At 41.6% G+C, this 23,381-nt stretch overlaps 1 long non-coding RNA gene across 1 annotated transcript; it reads right to left on the bottom strand.

Moving 5' to 3' along the window:
• Positions 1-12,857: 12,857 nt before the first annotated feature.
• LOC143519740 (uncharacterized) lies at positions 12,858-13,894 on the bottom strand. The gene is made up of 3 exons (XR_013132529.1): positions 13,789-13,894; positions 13,101-13,308; positions 12,858-12,944 (listed from the first exon to the last, which is right to left on the bottom strand). It is a non-coding gene; the product is annotated as an uncharacterized LOC143519740 (long non-coding RNA).
• Positions 13,895-23,381: the final 9,487 nt, after the last annotated feature.

Raw genomic sequence — 23,381 nt, 5'->3', positions numbered from 1 at the left:
GGCCCATGTGCACAGAGATGTCACATTCATACCCCAGTGAGAATGTTTTACAACCTGGATAGGCTGAGAGGTACTCTTGAGTTTCATAAGGTCCTCATATTATTATAATCACCAGCACGTTCAATATATGATATTTCTTTTCTAAATGAATCAAGAAGTCTGTGTTCTTTTTCCAGAAAGTATGGCCTCGTAAAAGTCCCCTTTTAAAGTGTGGGAAGGCGCTGGTAAGAGGCGCTGGCTTAATCTGGCTTGTTCCCACATGTGGGCTCTAGAGGGAGGCTTCACGCAAATGAGGTCCCTTATTAACCAAGGCATCAGCCCCAGTCAAAGCTCTTAACCAAATATTTGACAGGCCATTAGACAATATGATGTGCACTGCTGATCAAAGGAGAGGAAAAGTCAATTGTTTATTTATGTAGATGTGACCAACTGAGACTCAACCATCATTAATGGTGGGATCCTAACTACATAAAAATGTAAATACAACCACATTAATGGTGCTGGACAAAGTGAAGATTAAAAAATATATATTACATTATCAACAGGGGATTGCAATAAAGCAGCTGCAATTATGCGACTCTCTGACTGATATTTGTTTCAGAAGCGATGGTTGCTGTTTTTAGAGGTGTTTTCATTAAAAATGAGAAATAAATGCAACAGTAGCTCAATATGACATTTCTAGGGGTCAGTTATTTAAAAATGCAAACTATGTAGTCAGTTACAGTTACTACATATGCATGGTTGTTGTACACACATCTACAGCTCATCTACATAAAACTGTAAATGGTTTAGTAAAGTGGGCAACTAAAGCTGAATTGAGACTTTCAAAATTCATGCGAAATATGTGCTACATTAAAAGTAAATGTTTTCTTGACCAATGAAAGAATATCAAGAATGTCAAAAGGAAAATAACAAAAACGAAGTGGAAATTACAGTAATACAAGGACATGGTCTGAGATTCAAATTGAAAGTCATCTGTGTATGATTTAAGCATTTTATGAGGATGCACATTGAGTTACTGCTGTGTACATCAGAGGTGGGGACTCGAGTCACATGACTTGGACTCGAGTCAGACTCGAGTCATTAATATTAAGACTTTTGACTTGACTTGAAAAAATATTCAGAGACTTAGACTTGACTTGGACTTTTACACCAATAACTTGGGACTTGAATTGGACTTGAACCTGTTTACTTGCAAAGACTTGATTTTTTTTTACCCCAAATCTAAATTTTAAAACGCATATTAATATTTATAAAGTGCGCCCCATTAATTTCATTTCCGTCCTTCTGACGCAGACCGGCGTTACACCAGATTCTGTGACCGTCGAGTTTTGTGACCACAGGGGGCGCTATTTCACAGTTTCTGTTCAGAGGCACAAACGCTTTACGAATGCTACGTAAACTACGCTGATGCACTTTCTTTACTCGTTTTGTATGGAGTCAAATTAGGGTCTTTAATGGTGACGAAAAAACAATAATATCGCAAATATAAGATTAGCATTTTGCATTTTACATTCCTAATTTGTTTCTGCAATACTTTCCCTCTTTTGCGTTTCTTTCTTTTCTTTGCGTTTCACATTTTATGTTGCTGCTTTTTTTTGCAATACTTTCTCCCTTTTGCGTTTCTTTCTTTTGTTTGCGCGTCACTGCTTTTCTTTGCGTCTCGCATTTTACGTTCATAATTTTTTTTTGCGCTTCTCTCTTTTCTTTGCTCCAGTTTTACCCTCTGTGTGGGGGCGGGGAAAGAGGCGTGGCCAAGAGCGAAAGGCGTGCTGTGAACGTTCAGCGTCAGTTCAGCTTCCTTCCACTCGCTGAACTGAACTGCTGCTGCAGCGCATCTGGTGTTAAAGGAAGAGAGAGGTCGGGTGTGTGCGAGATGGTGGCGCATTTCAGGGCATTGTTTTTATTCGCTCAGGTTTTCAAAAGATCATTTCAAACCGACCTCAGTAAAATGATGATAATAATAATAATAATAATATATATATTTTTAAACGAAGTTTTAAAAGGGCACTTTCGTTGATAAAGGGCAGAGTTGGTGGTGCTTTAGCACCTGATGTCTATGTCTGCACGCATATACCTGTGGTCCAGCTGGGCGACCGTCTGCCATGATACCAGTAACCAAATTGCCGCGCTGTGTGACGGTTCAACGGATGACGCTGAACGTTCACAGCACGCCTTTCGCTCTTGGCCACGCCTCTTTCCCCGCCCCACACAGAGGGTAAAACCGGAGCAAAGAAAAGAGAGAAGCGCAAAAAAAAATTATGAACGTAAAATGCGAGACGCAAAGAAAAGCAGTGACGCGCAAACAAAAGAAAGAAACGCAAAAGGGAGAAAGTATTGCAAAAAAAGCAGCAACATAAAATGTGAAACGCAAAGAAAAGAAAGAAACGCAAAAGAGGGAAAGTATTGCAGAAACAAATTAGGAACGCAAAATGCATAATGCTAATCTTATATTTGCGATATTATTTTTTTTCCGTCACCATTAAAGACCCTAATTTGACTCCATACTTTTGTTGGTGTCCACGAGCCAAAATATGACAGATGTTTATATTTACATTTATCGTCTCTTAATTACATAAATGTACTTAAACAAGATTTACCATCCCCTCACCATTGCAGCCAACAAAGAAATCATGAATGCAATGTACAGGTGAGCCTTTTTAACTGGGGTCACCAATTCTGACGGCAGCCATCAGAATATGTGACCCCACTGAATCTCCAGGTAACAATAGTAGCCTACACCGTGACCCCACAATAACAGAAAACAATAAAAAAATAACCCTAACCTTTTATTAGTCTATATTTAAACATTTTATCCAAATGTTTAGAATAACCATTCGTAATGACAGCATCTTGCTTACGATGAAGCTTGCTATTTTCGTGTAAATGATGTAACGAAACATTCTTGTTTAAGTACATTTATGTAATTAAGAGAAGATAAAATGTAAATGATCTGTCATCTTTTGGCTGGCGGACACCAACAAAACGAGTAAAGAAACGCATCAGCGTAGCATTCGTAAAGCGTTGGTGCCTGTAAAAAAAAAAAAGACTCGAAAGGACTTGAAATTCCAAGTTTCAGACTTGGGACTTTACTTGACGGTTGCCTGTCTTGACTCGAGACTTGACTTGAGTTGACTGTCTTTGCTTGAGACTTGACTCGGGACTTGAGGATAAAGACTTGGACTTACTTGAGACTTGCAAAACACTGACTTGGTCCCACCTCTGGTGTACATACTGACAATTCTATATTTAATGCATTTTAATAACTTAGGCGATACATTCATACATGTATAAAATTAAGGTGCGTTAGTCAAGATTCATGTAACACTACCTCTTAGGTCAAGACTGAAGAAACGCCACATTAAGCGGTTACAAACGTGAACACAACAAAATCCATGTATAAGGTCTCTGCGAGTATACATGGAGATTACCCATAAACACACACTACACCACTAAAGTCTAAGCCCAGTTCAATAAGAAGCTGTCATAATTTTACCTTCGAAGGATGAGCTAGGCTCCTTATTAATATTACTTTATTTACTTTAATACTTTAGTTATTGAATAATTTAGTAGCTATTATCTCAGGGTGGGAGTGATTGTATACAGAGGCCTAAATAAACAATAAGCATCAGGAGAGGCTACAACACTGATATCCCTTGACAAAGAACTGATGTAATCTACTTGGCAAATGACTTATGATGACATACCATTACATGTCCTTTTCCTTTTTTTCCAGGGAAGACTTTAATTTTGTTTAATCATGTTACCAAAATCCTCTACAGATTGCTTGATACAGCAGTGGAATTTGGCCAGAGTGGATATCAAACTCCCGTCTGGGAAGTCTGGCATAATGGGGTTAGCATTTTACCCTGACATGTGGCGCTGCCAGATTTAGCTTCTTGATAGTGAAATTATAAACACATAAACATTTAGAATTCAGATCCTAATGATCTGCTGCTGTGAGAATAGGCAGATGTTTTTGTTGTTCAATATTTCTGTGTAATGAGCTCCCATGAGTTCATCAGATACTACCTGTGTTAGCTAGTTAGCATTATTAGCTGCAAGGGAGTGTGATGAAGTTGACCAGCATCAGACGTAGTTCTCTGGAGATGGTTCATCCAAAGCATTACTCTGGTGACAAAGATTGGTGTCATTCAAACAGTTCAACACTTTAACCATATCAAGTTTACATACCTGTTCAAAAACACTTCCATTGTTAACTGTTTTATTAAGTTGTCATGATGTTTTTTGTCCATCGTACAAGCACCTGGCGAAACAGGCCACTTACTGGACTCTACAATGTTTTTAAGTAACCAGATGGGAAAAGGGTTAGAAATAACTGGATGCTGAGGACTGTCTATCTGTCCTGGAACCCAGTTTTTCAACCAGGGTTTCTCAAGCAACTGTTACACATGCTGATACCACTGATAAAATATAATTTTATTAGGCATGTGTTGTAATTTCTCAGTTCATTTGAATTGGTATGAAATTGGAAGAAAATGAATAATGCTCAGATAAACAGTTTTCTACATTAAATACTTCTTCTTTTCCAGCAAATGAATATATCATTGTACCGTCAACATAAAAAACCCAAACCCAAAGTAAGTTTTAATGAGGTGCATGTGACGCGAGGGATATAGGCAGGATACCGAGACATGCATACATTTACATGTAGGCTTTATTACTGACTGCACATACAATATGTAAAACATACAACATAGCAAGGCACGCACGCACGCACGCACCACACACACACACACACACACACACACACACACACACACATACACACACGCACGCACATATGTCAAAGGGAGAGGCCAGGGGTTGTACTATGAATTAATATACAATACAGTATTATTACCATGAATGTACCATGAATTAATATACAATACAATATTTATGGGTACTAAAAACTAAACCTGAGAAAATGATGGTCTGAAACAGGAAAGTGAATATGGTGTGATTACAGTAATTACCTGGTTTCAGCAGTGAACACTGCAGAACATCTGAAGGCCCTTTGCCTTAGTTCCCCAAGTGGGAGAACACTTTTACTTCACTGAAAAGCAACTTTGAATTAAACAACAATACAACACAACATGTCTCGGTAAGGTGTGTCTTTAAAAATAAGAACAGGCCGGTTTCTCTCAGGGCCACAATAAGCACAGAGATTATATTAATTAACTGCTTGTTAATTTTTATGCTATTTGCCGTTTTGGATGTAAATTGTGTTTTTCTCCTGAGAGGGCAAGGTGACATGACATGACTTGTTTTGCCTAAATTCTCTTCTTAATTTCTCTTCCCATAATGAACAAATTCTGAAACTACAAACTGTAAAGCTGCTGCACTGTATTCTAAAAAACACGATGAACTTCAAATGTTGGTCAAAAGGCTATTTGTGATGTAACATTAAAACAACTGTGAGCAGCATTTGGCTGTAATCTGATCATGAGCTTATGCAGAACTCCTTTTGTGTGACGTTTGATGCACATTTAAAAAAGAGGATTTAAGGCCAAAACCAGCATAAAATAGATTAAAAAAAAGAAAGAAGCACAAAGATTTTAAAAAGATCACATGGCTTAGTGTTGTTGGTCTCTCAAATATATCTTTATAATAGATACAGCACATTCATTAATAATGATACTGTTTAGCTATGCGCCAAGTGATGCATCTTGGGGCTAAGTACCTTGAAATGTGGCAGCGCTTCTCACAGGTTCCACATAGTTTCAGGTTTCCTTGAGCCAGCACACCCAATCAGGCTTATTAGTTAATTATCACGTGCTTCATGAGTTGAATCAGGTGTGTTTGTGCAGGACAGTGCATGGCCAGCTCTGGATCTGAAAACACCTGCTCTGTGGCATAATAATAGCGGGACATTAACATGTGGAGCCCAACACGTGCTTGATGTTCAGCTCCAACTACACATGCTGACTGACTAGCACCACCCATAGTACAACAGGTGCAACTGCAAGGTGGGGAGGGGTATTTGGGGGTGAAAATAAATCTGAGCAGCATGGTCTCAAGTTGACATGAGCATATTTGAACCACAGCTGAACAGCACAAGTCAAATAAAACTCACACGGTTATATGTTTCAAATAAATATTTTACAAATTTAACATCAGTATACCAAATTCTGTGTAGACTGCCGTATAATTTCAGCCCCACAAAATAACTTCTTAGCTCACCAAAGACTATGTAGCAGTTAATAATTCTCTTTCCCAAGGTCCCTTCAGTGTGGGGGGGGCTGAGACATCATGTGAGGCGGTGGAGGCCGAGCTAATGGTACGAGAGATAATCATCACTCATCGGTGGGACAGCAGACACTCTGGGGCTCCATTCACAGCTGAGTGTGTTTCCAAAATGTCACCTAGCAGCCAGAGATCATAGGGCTCTAATTAAGGTGGCTGCATTGGGGCGTGAAAGCCACCTCATGCCACCTTTTACTAATTCGGTAGGACACACACACATTTATTGGCATTTGTTCATTTGCTGGGGGGAACTGAAAGCACCTGTGACAAGGTGGGCAGTGTTGTGCAACAGAGGGTGTGACATTTCAAAGTCAGTGGTGCAGTGGTATTGGATTAAAGTGGCATGGTCATTACCCCCTTATTGGAGCTCATCTTAACACATGCATTTCCCCCTTCAGCCATCCACATGAACAGTATTAAATGCAAATACATTATATAAACATATGCACGGCTTAAGATATTAATAAAAAGCAGCGAAAATCGATTTTAACAGCCCAGTGCAGCCACGAGCCATATGTTCTTCTACAGTATTATGGTTACCAGGTCCAACCACTCATCCTAAATAGACCTCACTAATCAAAAAGCTTATCTGAGCAATGCATTGCAAACCCATCCCAATATTAAAATGGAAAAACAAACAAACAAATAAAAACATTTTAGAATCCATGGAGAAACCGAGGACCTTTTAGCAGGGGTGCAAGGTCTTGACAAAACCCCTCCCCTTCAAAAAACCAAGAAAATTTTCGTGTCAGTAACAATGTTTGGACGCTAGGAAGCCGGGAAAGCCAATCGAGTTAGCAGGTGTGACGATCCCTTTAAGAGCACACCACCATATGTGTGTAATTTTCTTCTTTCTTACACATTACACTGAGGTGCTTAAATAATCAACACATGGAATTAAAATCCTCTCAAGAGGGCACATTGAGAATATCTCAGTTCTACAGGGAAACCAGGGCAGACTTGGCATTAGCACTACAGCCTCATTAAAAATCCAGATGGTAGTCGAGTAAACTTTACCCAGGGAACTGGGACCCACACCACATGACACTAAAGCATTTGGTATGGTGGAAGCCGCCTCGCAGACCCGTCTTTCTATCTGTAGCCTTAATAAAAGTACAAGAACATGAACTACAGTGACAAGGAGTGCAAGGAGTCAGTCAAGCAGCCGTAAAAGACGTGTTCTAGACAGGATACTGCTTGAGGAACCTCTTCTACCAGAGTACACATGACCTGAATTGACCTGGCAGTGTGGTGGGCACTGGTACGTTCTCTCTCCAGACTTGTCCATGCTGCTCAAGAGATGTTCGGCACAAGGAGGTGTTCCTGTGATCTCCAGAACATCGGCCAGGAGGCGTTGGCGGCTGCTGCTGTGGACTCCAGGAAGTCACACTAGTCCTAAACTTTCTGCTGGATGCCTTTGTTTTCCATTCATGTAATCATACCTCATCAACGGCCTGTCTCAGTTTTGTGATTGCATTGGTGCGCGCTGATGTTTTTTGCCTTAGACATCTTATTCTTGTCTTCTTTGTCCAAGTGCTTCATGGTGGCGCTTGCAAATGCACAGCTTTTGTTTGTTTTTGTCTTTCATTTCTGTGAGTTTTATATTTTGGCATATTTTTCCCCACACAAATGACACGTTTCTGTTTCATTCGCCGTGCCACCTGTGCGTCATTATGTCTTTATTTCTTTCCTTTGGGTTTTACCTGCTTTGTCACTTGAAGTGTTTCATTTTTCTTTGTTCTGAACTCGTTCTTTATCTGCTTTGTGCACATTCTTCGCCCATGACACTTTATTATTCAACTGTGTTAATGTTTTACACGTGTGTGTGTGTGTGTCTAGTCACAGAAGTTCTAAGGAAAATGTTCAAATCTTTAAATGTGCATGATTTTTCACATTTTTACATGTCAATAATCAACAATCAATGTTTATCCTGTTTGACTGGTGCTGCATTTGTTAGATTTATCGGTAACACTTTACAATATGGTTCCTTAATTAATGTTTAAATACTTATTAACTAAGCAATAGGTAATGGAGAATTATCGTCATAGTTTTACCTGAATTACTCTTCACTATAATAAACTACTATGTTAGGTCACATGTAAGTAATTAATAAGTAGTCTTCATCAATTTTCGTAACTACTTACTTTCAGTTCCTTAATTAATGTATTAGCTAAGCAACAAGTAATAGAGAATTATCATCATAGTTTTCATTAATTACTCTTCACTTCACTGTTAGTTCACATATAAGTAATGAATATGTTGTCTTTATCTATTTTTGTAACTACTCACTTAATCAGTCCTTCATTAATGCTTATGTACTTGTCACTCCAGCGTGTCTTTGTGTGCATGTGCGCTGGTTTGGGTATTATTGTTGAGATATGTAAGTGTGTGTCCTGTACATGTCCTTCATCAGTTGTTGTTCGACCTTTGTCATGAGTGTTGTGTTGTTCATTTTCATCACTGCTTTAAACGCTGCTCCCATCTCGGTATCCTGCCTGCTCGCAACGTCACAGTAAGTAACTTCAGAATAAGTAATCACGTATTTACTTAACAGTGGTGAGTATCCTGCAACGTTCTTAGCGCTAAGTAACCTCGTATGAAACGTACGAGGTTACGAAGTACTTAGCGCTAAGAACGTTTCGGGAAACCCACCCCAGTACGGTTTCCTTAACACTAAGTACTCCTCATTGTAATGACCTGTAATTACAATGAGGAAGTGTTATAGTGTGCAGTGTATAATAGTAAAGTGTAGCCTGTATGTAAGGATGCGTTTAAAGCAGTGACGAAAACTAACAACACAACACTCATGACAATGTCAACAATAATACATAACGTGTGCAACGAGACTAGAGATAGGTGAGAGAACTTACAAAGGCGATTGTCTAGACATCGCTAGACATTTAAACAGGGGCGTACCCAAACCAGCGCACATGCACACAAAGACTACTTATTAATGAAGGACTGATTAAGTGAGTAGTTACAAAAATAGATGAAGACAACTTATTAATTACTTATATGTGAACTAACAGTGAAGTGAAGAGTAATTAATGAAAAATATGATGATAATTCTCTATTACTTGTTGCTTAGCTAATACAATAATTAAGGAATCGAAAGTAAGTAGTTACGAAAATTGATGAAGACTACTTATTAATTACTTACATGTGACCTAACATAGTAGTTTATTATAGTGAAGAGTAATTAAGGTAAAACTATGACGACAATTCTCCATTATCTATTGCTTAGTTAATAAGTACTTAAACATTAATTAAGGAACCGTATTGTAAAGTGTTACCGATTTATCATTAATGGTAACCAGCATATTAGTTAATAGTACTAATTCACTCTGAGCTCGTACAACACCTATGAGATCACACTCCAACTCTGCTTCTGAGCAGGACACACACAGTGTCCAGAAATAGTCTGGAGAAAGAGTGTGAACTGCTTAGGAGTCTGATTGTGTAAGAAAGGCTTACAAAAGAAGATGGCAACCGTGGGGGCCATGTGATCATCCACAGAGAAGCAGCAGGTTTGGGTGAGTGAACCTGTAGAGGGTCATACAACACCCCCCACCCCCACCCCCATGAACACACAGCTCCAGATACTGATGGTATATTATGGTGGTATATTGCTAAGACAAACAGACTCAGAATCTTTACTAGGACCAAAGAAGGAATGAACAGAGTCAGAACGTCCCATCCATCATCTATAACCAAGAACACAAGGGGATCACCTTGTGTCTGGTTTAGAGATAATGAAAGGTTCAGAGATTCAGAAACAGCTCTAGCAGTCAGTCCGATATAATGAAGATGCAGCGCTGCCTGAAGATGAAACCTCCCTTTTGACCACTCCAGCAGAGTGACAGAAGAAAAGAACTTCACCAAAGAGTTAAGCACGGAAGGGAGAAAAAAGAGGCGTTTGAGATGTGGAGAACTGTGGAGATGTGGTAACTGGCTCTGTTCATTACTGCTGGCTACCTCTCTGCCCTTGAGAGCATCCGTGTTCTTCCACGCATTAGCAGACATCCTCTGGTGGGGATAATCAAAAAGTGCTCTGGGAGATGGTCGTGGAAGAGTGGAGATGCGCTTGTGTCAACTAGGAGGCTTTAGCGCAGGTATGGAGCTCAGACCACGGGAAGCCATGATACGAAGCTTCGTCTTTATCCACGGCTCTCGTGCGAGGGAGCAGATTGAGAGGTTTATGGGTAATGGAAAACAGGGCAGAGCTTGGCAGCACTCCCTATGGGAGACTTAGCCAGAATGATTGGGCCCCTGTCACTCACCTGGATTTACGACATGACTCGGAAGGAGACCCGTCGCTCCCTCCTTTGAATGAACAGAAGGTCTCTGCAAGGATTTGCGGGAGGATAGACCAGTCTGTCCGGGGGGGTGAATGTGGGGGGTGTGGGGGGTGGGGGGTGCATAAGACGATGCTGAAGCGCTAGAGACACACTGTAGATATTTTTTTGTGCATCTGGCATTCTGCTTCAGCTCTGTCAAAAAGTAAACTACATCCAAGTTTATTCTGTCCAGATTAGCAGTGTGGTGTAGTGTTATATGTGGTGTAGTGTAGTACCCCTATGTCCATATCTTTACTGGGTCTAGTGCTGGGTCTAAGGTTTATGCAGACCACTCAAATAATCCATGTATGGAAAATCTAAAAAACTTTCAGGCTTATTTCTTATGACAGCTTTGCCATTACAATGTTAAAAACATTCAACATAAATGTACCTTCCGACTTACACTGTATACTGATCATTCAGCTCTTAAACAACCGCAACAATTACAACCATGTAAAGTAGAGTCCAAAGGGCAAAATCCATAAACAAAACCAAGACAACCAGCGCAGACAGAAAACAATGCAGATACTGTATACGGTCATAAAACAAGACTAGACTTTGCACTGAACTAACCCCAAGCCCAAGCTGAAACACTGGTCTAGTGAGAGTTAACAACAGGTGTGGAACACAGTTCAATACACTGTTTACAGTGACCTCTGCAGTCGATGAGGGAATATCACCAGGGTAGGATGTGGCACTTACGTTCTGAATAGTTTGCTTAGTCCTCCATGCAGATTCTGTATGTTAAATATAACATATTGCCCAAATATATAGGTTATATTTCAGGTAAGAGTGCATGAGTATAATGCTCACCTGGAATACTAAATGAAGTGGAATCTGGATTAAACTAGTTCTATAGATCTGTTAAGTAGGCTAGCATAATATGCTATGTGGGGGTAAAATGCCTTGATTGCTGGGTAATACCAAACTGACTGTAGAAATCTGCTGATTCAGCACACACAGTTGTTTTATTGCAGAAGCCTACAATAGCACTTTGACTTCCACAGCATTATGCACACACAAGAAGACATCAGTTTCTAGACCCGTATGAACGTAGATGTAGACGTAGTTACATTTGCAAACTCCAGAATGAAAAGAAAGTCTCATCATGTCCTACAGCGGCAAACCAGCCAAACACTTCACGTAAGGACTTTGCTTCCTGTAGTCTTGCTTTGCTAGAGGGCTTTTCTCTTATGGTGGTGGTGGTGGTGTGTTCACCTTTGAAAGTTTGACTATGGCAGCATGTGGCAGATCTTAACATAATGTCTGAGTCACTGTGTTAGAGGTCAGAGGTCAAGGCAACTCTCCTCGCTTGGCTGCCCTGGCACTGCACACAATAATGACATAAGGACATAAAAAAACAAAGAAATGGCGAGGGGGAGAAAATGCAATTTTGTCTGCCAACATGTACTGAGGTTAAGAAGAAAACAATCCAAATATATTTGTAAATTGTAAGAAGCACAGAGGCTCACGCTGTTGGCATACCAAGGTGTGTTGAGGGCCAAGTCGCATACGCCCTATACAGTACTTACAAAAGAACTAGCGCATCTCAGCCCCGGGCTGCTGGGGCCATATTCTACAGCTGCAGCCTCTCTTTGTTTCCTGGTCCGCCAGCTTTGGCGTGTAATTAACAACTTTTTTTAATCACTGTAGATCTGCATCTGTGTGGATGGTGAGTGATGCCAAATGAACACAGATTGTGCAACTCGATGCAGGTTTTCTGGCAGCTTCAGAAAACTTGTTCACATCAGACAGGCTGTAGGTTCCATAGTTTTTACTATATGAATAGCAGCAGCACGCAGATCAGAGGCATTTTGTGGGAATACAAAAGGTCTGCTAAGGAGATATGTGCCTAAAATGTAAGACTAATAATTCATGACTGAAGAAAACATTTGTTTATAGGTAGTGGAGTGCGAGTGCCTCTAATAGGTCTGCTGAACATTACGAATGACTCTGGAGACAGAGTAGAAGTTTGATGATGCTCTCTGGAGTCAGGAACTGTGCTTCACCGCAGTGTGGATGGCTTGTGCATTAAGACAGAACATCGATCCCCTGCTGAGATGGTCTGAAAGCCAAAACATCGCCGGTGAGCAATTTGGACCGACTATCATTAACCCAGCATCTGCTGTGATGATGTCGCTGCGCAGACACACTCTAACCCACACACACACACACACACACACACACACACACACACACACACACACACACACACACACACACACACACACACACACTGTAGTGGAGACAGCTAACAAAATGAGCAAAGTGAGGCACCTGTGATTTCTTCAGCTACTTTCTTTGGATCCATGCAAATCGTGTCCTTTTCAAAACTTCAGGCTTCTATCTCAGCACTTCCTAGTGAAGACAAGGAAGAAATCGAATGCTTTAAAAATTAGGGCAGTTTTTTTTGGGGGGGGGGGGGTTGAGGCTTGCAAGCTTTCATAAGGTCTGTTACAAAGTAAACAAACATTAAGCAACAGGCTTTTAGGTAGATTAAACTGTGACACATACTCTCTCTAGCAGATGTGCAGAATCCATCTGTTGTGGCAAGCTGTACTGCTAATTAGAGAAGCAGTGATGTTGACTGAATTACAATTATCGTTTTAGTGGTAACCAAGTCCTCTTTACTGACACATGCCGCATCGCAGCCATAACCCCCTACGCCAGTATTACAATGCTGCTTCATCTCTTGATTGTTCTCCTCAATTCTGTGTGCTACCTGCCAAATTGGTAGGAGACATAGGTTGGAAAAGCATGGGATTTGATTGTAGTAATTCTGGATAATGTCTGGAATAGTGTAAAAAAAAAGTATGGAAATAAGAAAAAAAAAGTTGCTTTCTTTCTGTTGCTTTTGGAACAGACAGCCACTGCAGCCAAAATGTTTCCCACCGTATGATAGAGCACGTGCCAGACCGAGTTTGAAGCCGTTGAAAGCAAAGCAAGTTAAGATGTATGGCATGCACCTGCACGAACACACCCTGCAAAATAACTTTGCCCAAGTACCTTATAACCCAACCATTCCAGACATCCGCGACCAAATTAGTTTGAAAGAAAACATGCCATCTATTTTAATTGCATACATACCATCACAAATAATAATATATTAAGCTTGTCTTAACATTCATGAGTTATGCAGTGACGTATCTAGTTATCAGGAGCTCATGTGTAAAATCACAATTCTAAACTGTTTTGAACTAACCTAATTGGTTCAGATAACCAGTGTCAAGGTGTTGTGCAGGCAAAATAACAAATGCTAACTACACGTCTGCAAAACAAGTCTGTTTTTAACTAAAGCAGTTAAAAACGTCCTATCAGTCTCATAGCAACCGTCCCGTGCAGCCACGTAAACATTGCCATGGTGACGTTCGTCCCGAGTATGTGTACAATGTGATGCTCTGCTGTTTCTGAGACGTTTTATTAGAAGAGCACGTTCCTGGGATACGAGTGGCATTTCATTTGTGCCTGACGTACACCAACCATTTCATCCCTAAAAGTGTTTTGAACTGATATTTGTCACGGTACGGCGGACCCCTTGCTGATCGCCCCCGTCCACAGCAGGAGTTGTCTTGTTGCGTTGTGTTCGTCCCTCAAGTGGGAGGGGCCTATGATCCGCCTCACTTGATGTTCGTTTGTTTGTCTATATATGTCGTGTCTTTGTACCAGCTGACTGCTGGTCAAAAAGACAGATAGGTTGATTACGTCTTTAATAATAATTACTACATTTATATGGCATTTGGCAGACGCCCTTATCCAGAGCGACTTACATTTTATCTCATTTTTATACAAGTGAGCAATTGAGGGTTAAGGGCCTTGCTCAGGGGCACCACAGTCATGGCCTCAGGTCTGGGACTCGAACCCATGACCCTCTGGTCACAAGACCAGTTCCCTAACCACCAGGCCATGACTGCCACGACTATAACAATTACTAAAATGTTATAGTCAAAGTCAAATCAAAGTTAAATCCTCTCAGCGCAATTACACTTAATAATGTGTAAAGTGCAATAACAAATGTCGAACTAGACTCTTTCAGAAACAAGGATGTCAGAATTGAAAAAGTAGTTGAAATGAACGGAAGCGATTGCGCAAGAACATGATGACGTAACGACGTAACGGTGGGGGATCCACGGCATTTTATAGCAGCTTGACGTAGTCTTATCACTAATTTAGCAACATAATAGCATATCTACAAAACATAATAATAACATTTTAATAATAACAATTTCTTTTCAGCTTTACAATATGGACTGAAAATCTTTCAGATTAGTCTGGAAATTAGAGTCTGGAAAAGGAATAAAAAAATGTAAATAAAATTGGAAACCTGATAAAAGGAAGTAATTGGAAACTAAACCAGTAAAAACACACTAATAGATAAAGAGCGTTCTTGAGTTTTATAGTAGTCAGTAAATCCAGTGGTTGCTATTTATCCCTTCATCAGAGGCGTAGCGCAAAATTCTGGGGCCCCACCGCAAGGAGGCAATGAGGAGGCCCGTGCGTGAGCTAAAATCTCGCGAGCGACCGTAGCGCGCGACCCTGCGCGAGCGTCGCGAGCGTCACTGCAGTGTAAAATATGGCTTTGCAGTGTTGTCCGAAACCATATGTTAACAAATACGAGCCTCTTGTAATTCCAGGACGAAACATAAGAGAACGTGAAGACGCTAAGATTGGGTTAGGGTTAGGGTTAGATAGGGTTAGATTGGGTTAAATAGTTAAATAGTTTAACGTGCTGGGAAATATTGAAATGTACCTTGAAAGTGATGTACAAATGCTTTAATTCCACCTTGTTAAGGTGTATGAACCCTGCAAACATGACTTTGTTCATCGCGCTGAAGCGCGGCGCGCGTGCGAAGTTACAAAATTCGAGAGGTGCACGACCTCGCGAATCGACAGCGCGCGAGGTCCTCGCGCACGGGCGGAGCCACAGCGATTACGTCATTTTCGCCGCGCAGACCCTCAAGTATAAACCAGGCTTAAGCGTGGGGGAAAACATTAACATCACCCAGGAGGATGACTAAACAACAAACTCGTCCTAAGGCGGGGCCCACCTGTGTTCGGGGCCCCCCCGCAGTGCGTGCCTTGCGTGCCCCTCCCCTACGCCAGTGCCCTTCATGTAACATGACTTCAAATGTAAGTGGCGACTGTCCAAGGGGAAAAAGCAGTCATTTGGATCCTTCTGCACTCATAAGTGATGCAAGTGCAGGTGGAAGTATTTTTTTCATGAAAAAGAAAGACAGCATCGAGGAGGAATTGAGACAGAAAGCGGGAGGCGAGGGGCAGGTCAGAGCTAAGTGGAGGTTGTTTCGTGTCGTTATACCGCGCAGGCGGTGTCCTTCCTCCGCCCCTGTGCTGCAGTCCCGCCCCGTCGATTAGCGAGGTGCTGTGCTGCCTCTTATCACTCCGCCGAAAGCTGGGGACCGGATCCGCCCGTACCGCAACAAACACGCCTCCACCGAGTCGGCGACAGCTGGCTCGTGTCGGGTCCACTTTCATGGCTGGGAATACTGTTCAGCTTTGTGTGCGACGTTTCAAAGCTTTTTGTACAATTATGCTGACGACGCTGGCAGCTTTGTAATGTCGATACACTAATGACAACGAGTTTTCGGTTTATGCTAATGTTTATGCCTACATATTACTGTGAAATGGCATTTATAGGTCTAGATATCTTACATTTAAACGTACAGTGTCAGTGCTCTCTGTAATAAAAAATCTGCCTATTAAATATTTTCTTTTCATTGCCTGAAAGAACAGGTTAACACGGTAGCAATAACAGGCTATTTAAGTCATTGTGATTCTTGTTACTCCATGTAACCTAAGCTGAAGCATTTTAATTCAAATCTGTCCATGGTTTGAAATCACCCCAGGACTTCAAGCTCATATCAAAGGCCACCACATTATAACACAACTTTACCGTCACTGAATAAACAAATGGTCACCATCCGATTGTCCTATTAACTGTCTGAGATGTGATGTATTGAGGGGACACAAACTTCAGTGCCACAGTAATCACCTCAAGGCAGGCGTGGTTCTGGGGGGACAGCAGGGATCGGTGCCCCGGTGACGGTGAGCTTGGCCTGCCTGTGGCCCTCCTGAATAAGGAGTGAGTTTGCTCACTCTTATGAACACATGGCCCCTCTAACATAGCCACATTTCAACAGGCGAGAAGTGCCACTGCTTCTGGAAATGTGTCTGCTGTGTTTCATTCTTTCAAGTGTCAGGAACGGACTGTGGCTGTAATGCAATGGCTGTAAAATATTGTGTCGTTTTGCCTCTCGCTGTGGACACTTCATCCATTGGAACATGTGCAAGGTGAGACCACTTGTCCAGCTGCCTTGACTGATAAACAGACTCTAGGGGAACAAGGCGGTAGGAAAAGCTGTTTCACGCACTGATAAAACAACTTATATCTACAGCTATAAAGATTGATTTTGTGTGAACATATTCTATATAGATCACAGTCTGTTATATGATTTATCCTAATCAAAATGCCTCTTCAGATATTATCATGCCAGATCCATCTCTGCTTTAATGATTTCCTGAATATATGGCATCTTTGAACATCTTAATTAGAATCTTGACACCTACGCATATTATGAAAGGAAACCTATATGTGTAGAGTCTTGTTTTGCCATAGGGTATGTGATGTCATTCCAGGAACAGACAGCCCCACAGTTCAAATGGGCAGAATGACCAGGAACACATATATGCAGGGTTATAACAGACAAACACAGGGCCCTCACCACACTGCCCTCACCTTCATGGCTCACACTCGTGCCATCGCCTCACAGGTGGGGTGGAGGGGTGAACAATGACCCCCACTCTGACCTCAAACCCTGGTCAGCAAACAGGTAGCAAACATGCTCTGACAACCGGACCAAAGAGCCAGCTCTCTGGTACAGCAATCAGAACACACATTTAGCTTCATGAGTGACGGTCTCCATCACACTTGGTAATGTCAGCATATCCGCTCCGGACGCTGCAAACTACCAGGACAAACAGGGGAGTCCATATGTGTGAGAATCAGTGCCTGAATTGAGAACAGGTGCAGGTGATAATGAGGGGGCGGTGCCAAGCTGAAACCAGAACATATGAGGACCAATCAAAAGAAGAACTGGTGTAACGTGTCCTAGTTTAGAGACTTTGTGACAGTAGTTCAGCATGGTAATATCATGGCAAGACCATGTTTCTACTGAAGAATAATATAATGTAACTGATTAGGTATGTGTGTCAAGTAAGTTTACTAAATTATAATATAAAGAAACACGTTTAGGGTAAAGGAGAGCTTTTATCTGGAAGTGAAGCAGAGTGGCTGTTATATGTGGTGCTTACTGTTAAAGAAGCGCAAGAGAAGAAATGTGGAGCATCAAAGTTTTTTGGCAATGCAAGAGACCTGACGACGATCCCTCTGGTGTTGAAACGTTGTCATTATGTCTTAATAAAGCACAGTGTGTGAGCAGAATATAGAGTGTGGGCTTATTAATTTATTAATGCAAGAAGTCTGCTTTTTTAGTTATTAAATGTTAATATGGCAGAAGAGGTAAGAAAGTAAAAGAGTAAAAAAGTCTTGTTTTTCAAAAGAAAGAAAGACGTGTGTGCTGGCAGGCTGTCATGGCCTATGGCATGTTGGAAGGCGTCTAATTAAGATTCTTTCCTGTTTCATCTAGGCCAAGTGACAAGTGTAAGTCCCTCTGGATAAAAACATGTGCTAAATGCCATAAATGAAAATGTAAAGGAAAAGGTAACAGTGATAAGTTATGGTGAAATTCCTTGTGAGCAGTGCGGAACTGGTGTTGTGCGGTCATGTTGGTCGTTTGCTAAAAGGTCAGCATGCTGATTTATGAATGATCAGTTCTGCTACAGTGAATGACTCTAGATAGCAGGGTATGAACAGAGTACTGCAGCATTGATCTGCTAGCCTGCAGAGTTCAGCTTCTAATCTAATCTGGAAAACTGAAGTGTTTCACTCAAGGGTTAAACTGGGGTTATGAAGCTTCTTAGGAGCAAGTCTGGGCAATTTGTAGGCTATGTCCTTGAGATGAACCCCGCAATAGTGAAAAGCTTGTGTGTGTGTGTGTGTGTGTGTGTGTGTGTGTATATATATATACATATATATATATATATATATATATATATATATATATATATATATATATATATATATATATATATATATATATATACATTGTTTTGCTTTTCTTTAACAGCAAAGATGTATCGCTATGCAACAATGAATCTAGTGTGAGCATATCTTGCCTCTACACTTTTTCCTAAACCATAAGCCTCTTCTTTCATAAACTTCCCGCGCTCCAGCCAAGCCATTCTCTGAACATTTGCCCCGCTGTTTCTGCCGAGCAAGAGCAACCTTTTCTTTTGTCTGCCTGGAACGTCTCTTTGAATTCGTGCTCTTTGTATAAGTACCTATTCTTACCCCGAGCTCTACGGGCTGCCATACTGGAGTCTATACGATTTCTAAACACTGTTCATTAGACAGCACAAACAGCTTATGCAGTGTGTTATCTCATTGTTCCAGTGCGCCCCAGTACACACCCCATAAAGACGGCTATTTAAATGCAAATTAGTCATACGGATATGTCATTACCATCTTTACCTATGTCACAGGCTATGGTGCTGCTCCCACATTATCAGCGCTCTGGGTTGGCCATGCTAACTCACTGTGTTTTCTCGATGAATGGGGACCGGCATTTGGGCCACTGGCTGGGGGAAATGCTCCAGGCTTTGGCTGCCCTTTCCCATCAGAAGAAAAGGCTGGAGCGACTGGCATGTTAATGTGGGGGTCTTCTCAAATGTTGCCTGGTTGGAGATTTGATGCTGGGTCATTGTGGAGAATGGGTGTGAATTTTAAGTTTTTCTTTACTTGTCACGCACTGCTCACATGTTCATGAAATGTGATGTGTAATTACTATGGTCAGGGTCACAGCCTGGCCAGTTTCTAGCACCCATAAAAGCAGAGATTTTTTGACCAACATGCCACTCACTAAAACACAACCTTTAGCATTCGAATCAGAAACAATAGGCATGTCAACGAGTAGCTACCATGTTGAGGCAACATTTTATGAATGAGGCTGTGCACTGTTTAGATTGCGAATGTTTTTGTCCATCAGACTACAGTTGTAAGTCTTTTCCCCTGGGTGAACTGAATGAAGCTGCACTAGCATTAGCACTGAGCACTGCTGTATTATGTTTCACTCCAATCACAGCTCAGATGCACATACCAGTAACGTTCAGGCAGATAATTAAATCTATAACTCACAAGCAACTATTGGGAAAAATGCAAGTTCATTATCAGGTCCTGGGAAAACAGTGTGTAACTGTCTTGCTTCAGCAATTAACTTGACTGAATTAAATGTTAAACCCTGCTTTACACTTTGCCATTTCTGGCCCCAATTTTCATCTCTTTCAGGATGATTAGTACTAAATCACGAATGTGTTTGTTTTCCAGGTCCTCTTAATTATACTGGGTTTGGCTTCTTGCATTCAATTATTTTGCAGTTTAAATTGTTAGTTGCCAAGGGCCATTCCAAGATATTTTGGGCCTCTGTTCTAAGCCGATTGTACTTAAGGCAGAGACAAAGATGAAAGCAGGATCTCAAACTACGATGAATGCTGGGCTTCCATGGTTCTGTCACTCAGCCTGCCTTCTGACCAAGGAGATACGTTTAAAAATATGGCACCCAATGTGAATTTAAACCTCACTTTTGTGACGATTCGCTCCTTTGTAATTACACAGAAGTGATTATACCTGCATTAAAACACAATAATAGTCCTATGGATCAACATAATGTGCTCATCGCTGCATGAATAAGGCTGATGGTCCCTCTGTGGCTACTGAGTCTGGCATATTGTGAAGCGGTAAGAATGGCAATTAATCATCAATGCCCATTACAAATTAACAAAGCACAACAGTAATTAATCTGACGGGATATAAACGCTGCGATAGCAGCGACAGCGCACGCGCAGACCTTCAAAAACACACGGCCAAGATTACAGCTAATCTCCCATGGCAATTATGATGGAAATGGAATGAAAGATGGGAGAGAGAGAGAGAGAGAGAGAGAGAGAGAGAGAGAGAGAGAGAGAGAGAGAGAGAGAGAGAGAGCATGATCAGCATGGATCAATGCATTTCAGTCTGAGATTGGGAACATTCAGACTAAGACCTGCCACTGTCCAACTTGATCAAGATCAAGTTGTTTCTTATGTCGGATAGAACTGTCAAGCAAGGACACAGCCAAGGGTGCAGAGTCAGAGCGCAGGCAATCTAATCTATTACAAGAAAAAAACCCCTCGGGATAGGTTTTAATATTAAGACATCAAAGGTCCGAGACAGGCGTGAAATGTGCTGATGCGGTAGGACTGGGTCTGTATCTAACACTGAGCCAACTGGTTTGAGTGAAGGCCAGGTGGACCAGCTCAGAGCAGGAAAGCAGCTGATGCCCTGAGCCCATCCCTGGCCCGGGAACCCAGAAGTGGCATTCCCAATCAGGAGGGAGACCTATGGCAGACTGGCAGCAGACGGAGAGAGGATATAAGAACGCACGGTTTATTCCCAACAGACGGATTCTCCTTCCTTCTGCTCGCTGGGTGCTGCCAACTCCCCCCAAGCTGGTCTTTCCTCTCATTAGAGTCTTGCTGGCTGTAGGCGAGAAGCCCAGATCAGGTGGAAGAGGCGTGCATCTGTCCATGAACGACTGTGCAATATTAAACTGTAGCCAAAATGGTGGAGCCAAAATTCAAAGACCAATTCGCCTTCCAAATGGGAGGCTTGGAAGTCAAGCATGAGCATAAGCGTTAACTACAGCAACAAATACTTCAACAGATTCCCAATAAAAATGGCTTTTGGAATATGAATATGGAAACATCCTCATACAAAGCAGTGACGTAAACAGTCAACGGACAAAATTGTTCCAGATAAAGTGCTAATAGGCTAATTGCTAAGTAGTTTCTATAAATTCTCCACCAGACACAGTCCCTAGTGCCCAGGGTGTGCAGCCTGTAGCACAATGGTTTCTGCCCCAGGTTTCTGGGTAATGGACACGAATCCCAGCGATGATCACAGGCAGGTACCTTCAGTTCCTGACAGCTTTGATGCATGATCATTTGAGTTAAAAATTATTTATACCACAGTACTGGAATTTCATGTAAGATTTCAAAATATATTAACATATTTTCAGTGAGGTGAAGAATATCGGTATCCTATGAAGCAAATAAATATAGCAGCACTGCCAAGGATATGACCTCATCTACAAACATGTGCTCTGTCCGCTTCTCCTGGGCATTTGAGTGAAGCACTTTTGCTCTTCACTGGAGCTCAGGATATAGTAGAAGAACACACACACACACACACACACACACACACACACACACACACACACACACACACACACACACACACACACACACACACACACACACACACTCAGTGAGCTCAAATATTGCAGTTTGCAAGGTGCCAGCACACTGCTATGAGGTTCAGGGGAAACCAGGGCCGTGTTTGACAGACCCATATGCCAGACTGCCCATGCTGGTTCGCTTTTAAAATGATGTGGTAATTAAACTGTCGTGCATCAGTACATCAGAAAAACTGTACATCTGTGAAGATTATGGGCTTACTCTTACAAACCTTCTTACACTGAAATTATATTCAAGGACAGAGGAAGTTAAAGCTGATTCATTCCGGGCTGTGGCATATATCTTAACATCATAACGAAATGATTTGATGTCAAGATTGAAACTTCTTTTAAGGTCCAGTCTCTCCATTACAGGTTTGGTGTGTTTTTGATGTTTTTTTAATTTTTTTCTCAGCAAACACACCTACTTTCTCTAAGACGTTCTATGAGGTCACTCAGTATTCATAAAAACAAGGCCAAGCTCAGAAGGCAGAGACAACGGGCTTCCAGAGAGGAGATGCCAGTCAAACCAAAATGAACTAGAAGGCTGCCAAGGTAAACCTTTCCCTGCATGAAATGACCGTTTGTGAAATGAGCAGGTTTCATTTTGTCTGCATGGGGTTCAAAAATAGGATTTTTGAACAGATGAAAGATTCCTGATAAACCAGCAGTGCAGTACAGCTGAACAGAATGCTGAGGTAAGAGATTTTAAATGTATTCTTTACAAAAGACAGGAAGATACCCTCTGACCATTATAGCTGACGGAAGGGGCTGCTATTGCGAATGGTCTCTGGGTGAGATTAGCTCGAGTGACGATCTCCCCTTTCGCTACAGGGATCTAGAGGATTCTCTGAAATAGGCTCTTCTTTTTTTTCTCCCTTCATACAACTAGCAACTCTGTGAGAAAATAACTATGTTCAACAAAGCGTGAAACCAAAGAGACAGAATGTAGACGGGCTGGAACACAGGGCGCTGAGCACGGCGGCAAATTTTAATTTCATCCCAGGAACAAAGAGAGTGGAAGAGCTGTACATTATGCAGGCCGCCTTCCTGCTTCAGTGCTCAGTGTGTGTGTGTGTGTGTGTTGCACACTTTTCAATCCTTACACACAGAGCCATAGAATGTGTCCACATGCTCAGATGGATGCAGACATACAGTCTTATTCACACTCACATACACACACACACACACACACACACACACACACACACACACACACACACACACACACACAAATGCACAAATGGACACAGGTGGGGACCCTGGACAAACAAAGGCACGTGCAAACGTTTCATTTTCCCTTTCTCAGTCACAGACAGAAACGAAATGCATAAATTCTGTACTGAATTACTTGTGTACACACACACACACACACACACACACACACACACAC

The sequence above is a fragment of the Brachyhypopomus gauderio genome, chromosome 7 (assembly GCF_052324685.1).
Source record: "Brachyhypopomus gauderio isolate BG-103 chromosome 7, BGAUD_0.2, whole genome shotgun sequence".
In the NCBI taxonomy this organism is placed as follows: domain Eukaryota; kingdom Metazoa; phylum Chordata; class Actinopteri; order Gymnotiformes; family Hypopomidae; genus Brachyhypopomus; species Brachyhypopomus gauderio.
This window is presented reverse-complemented; position numbering and strand designations above follow the sequence as displayed.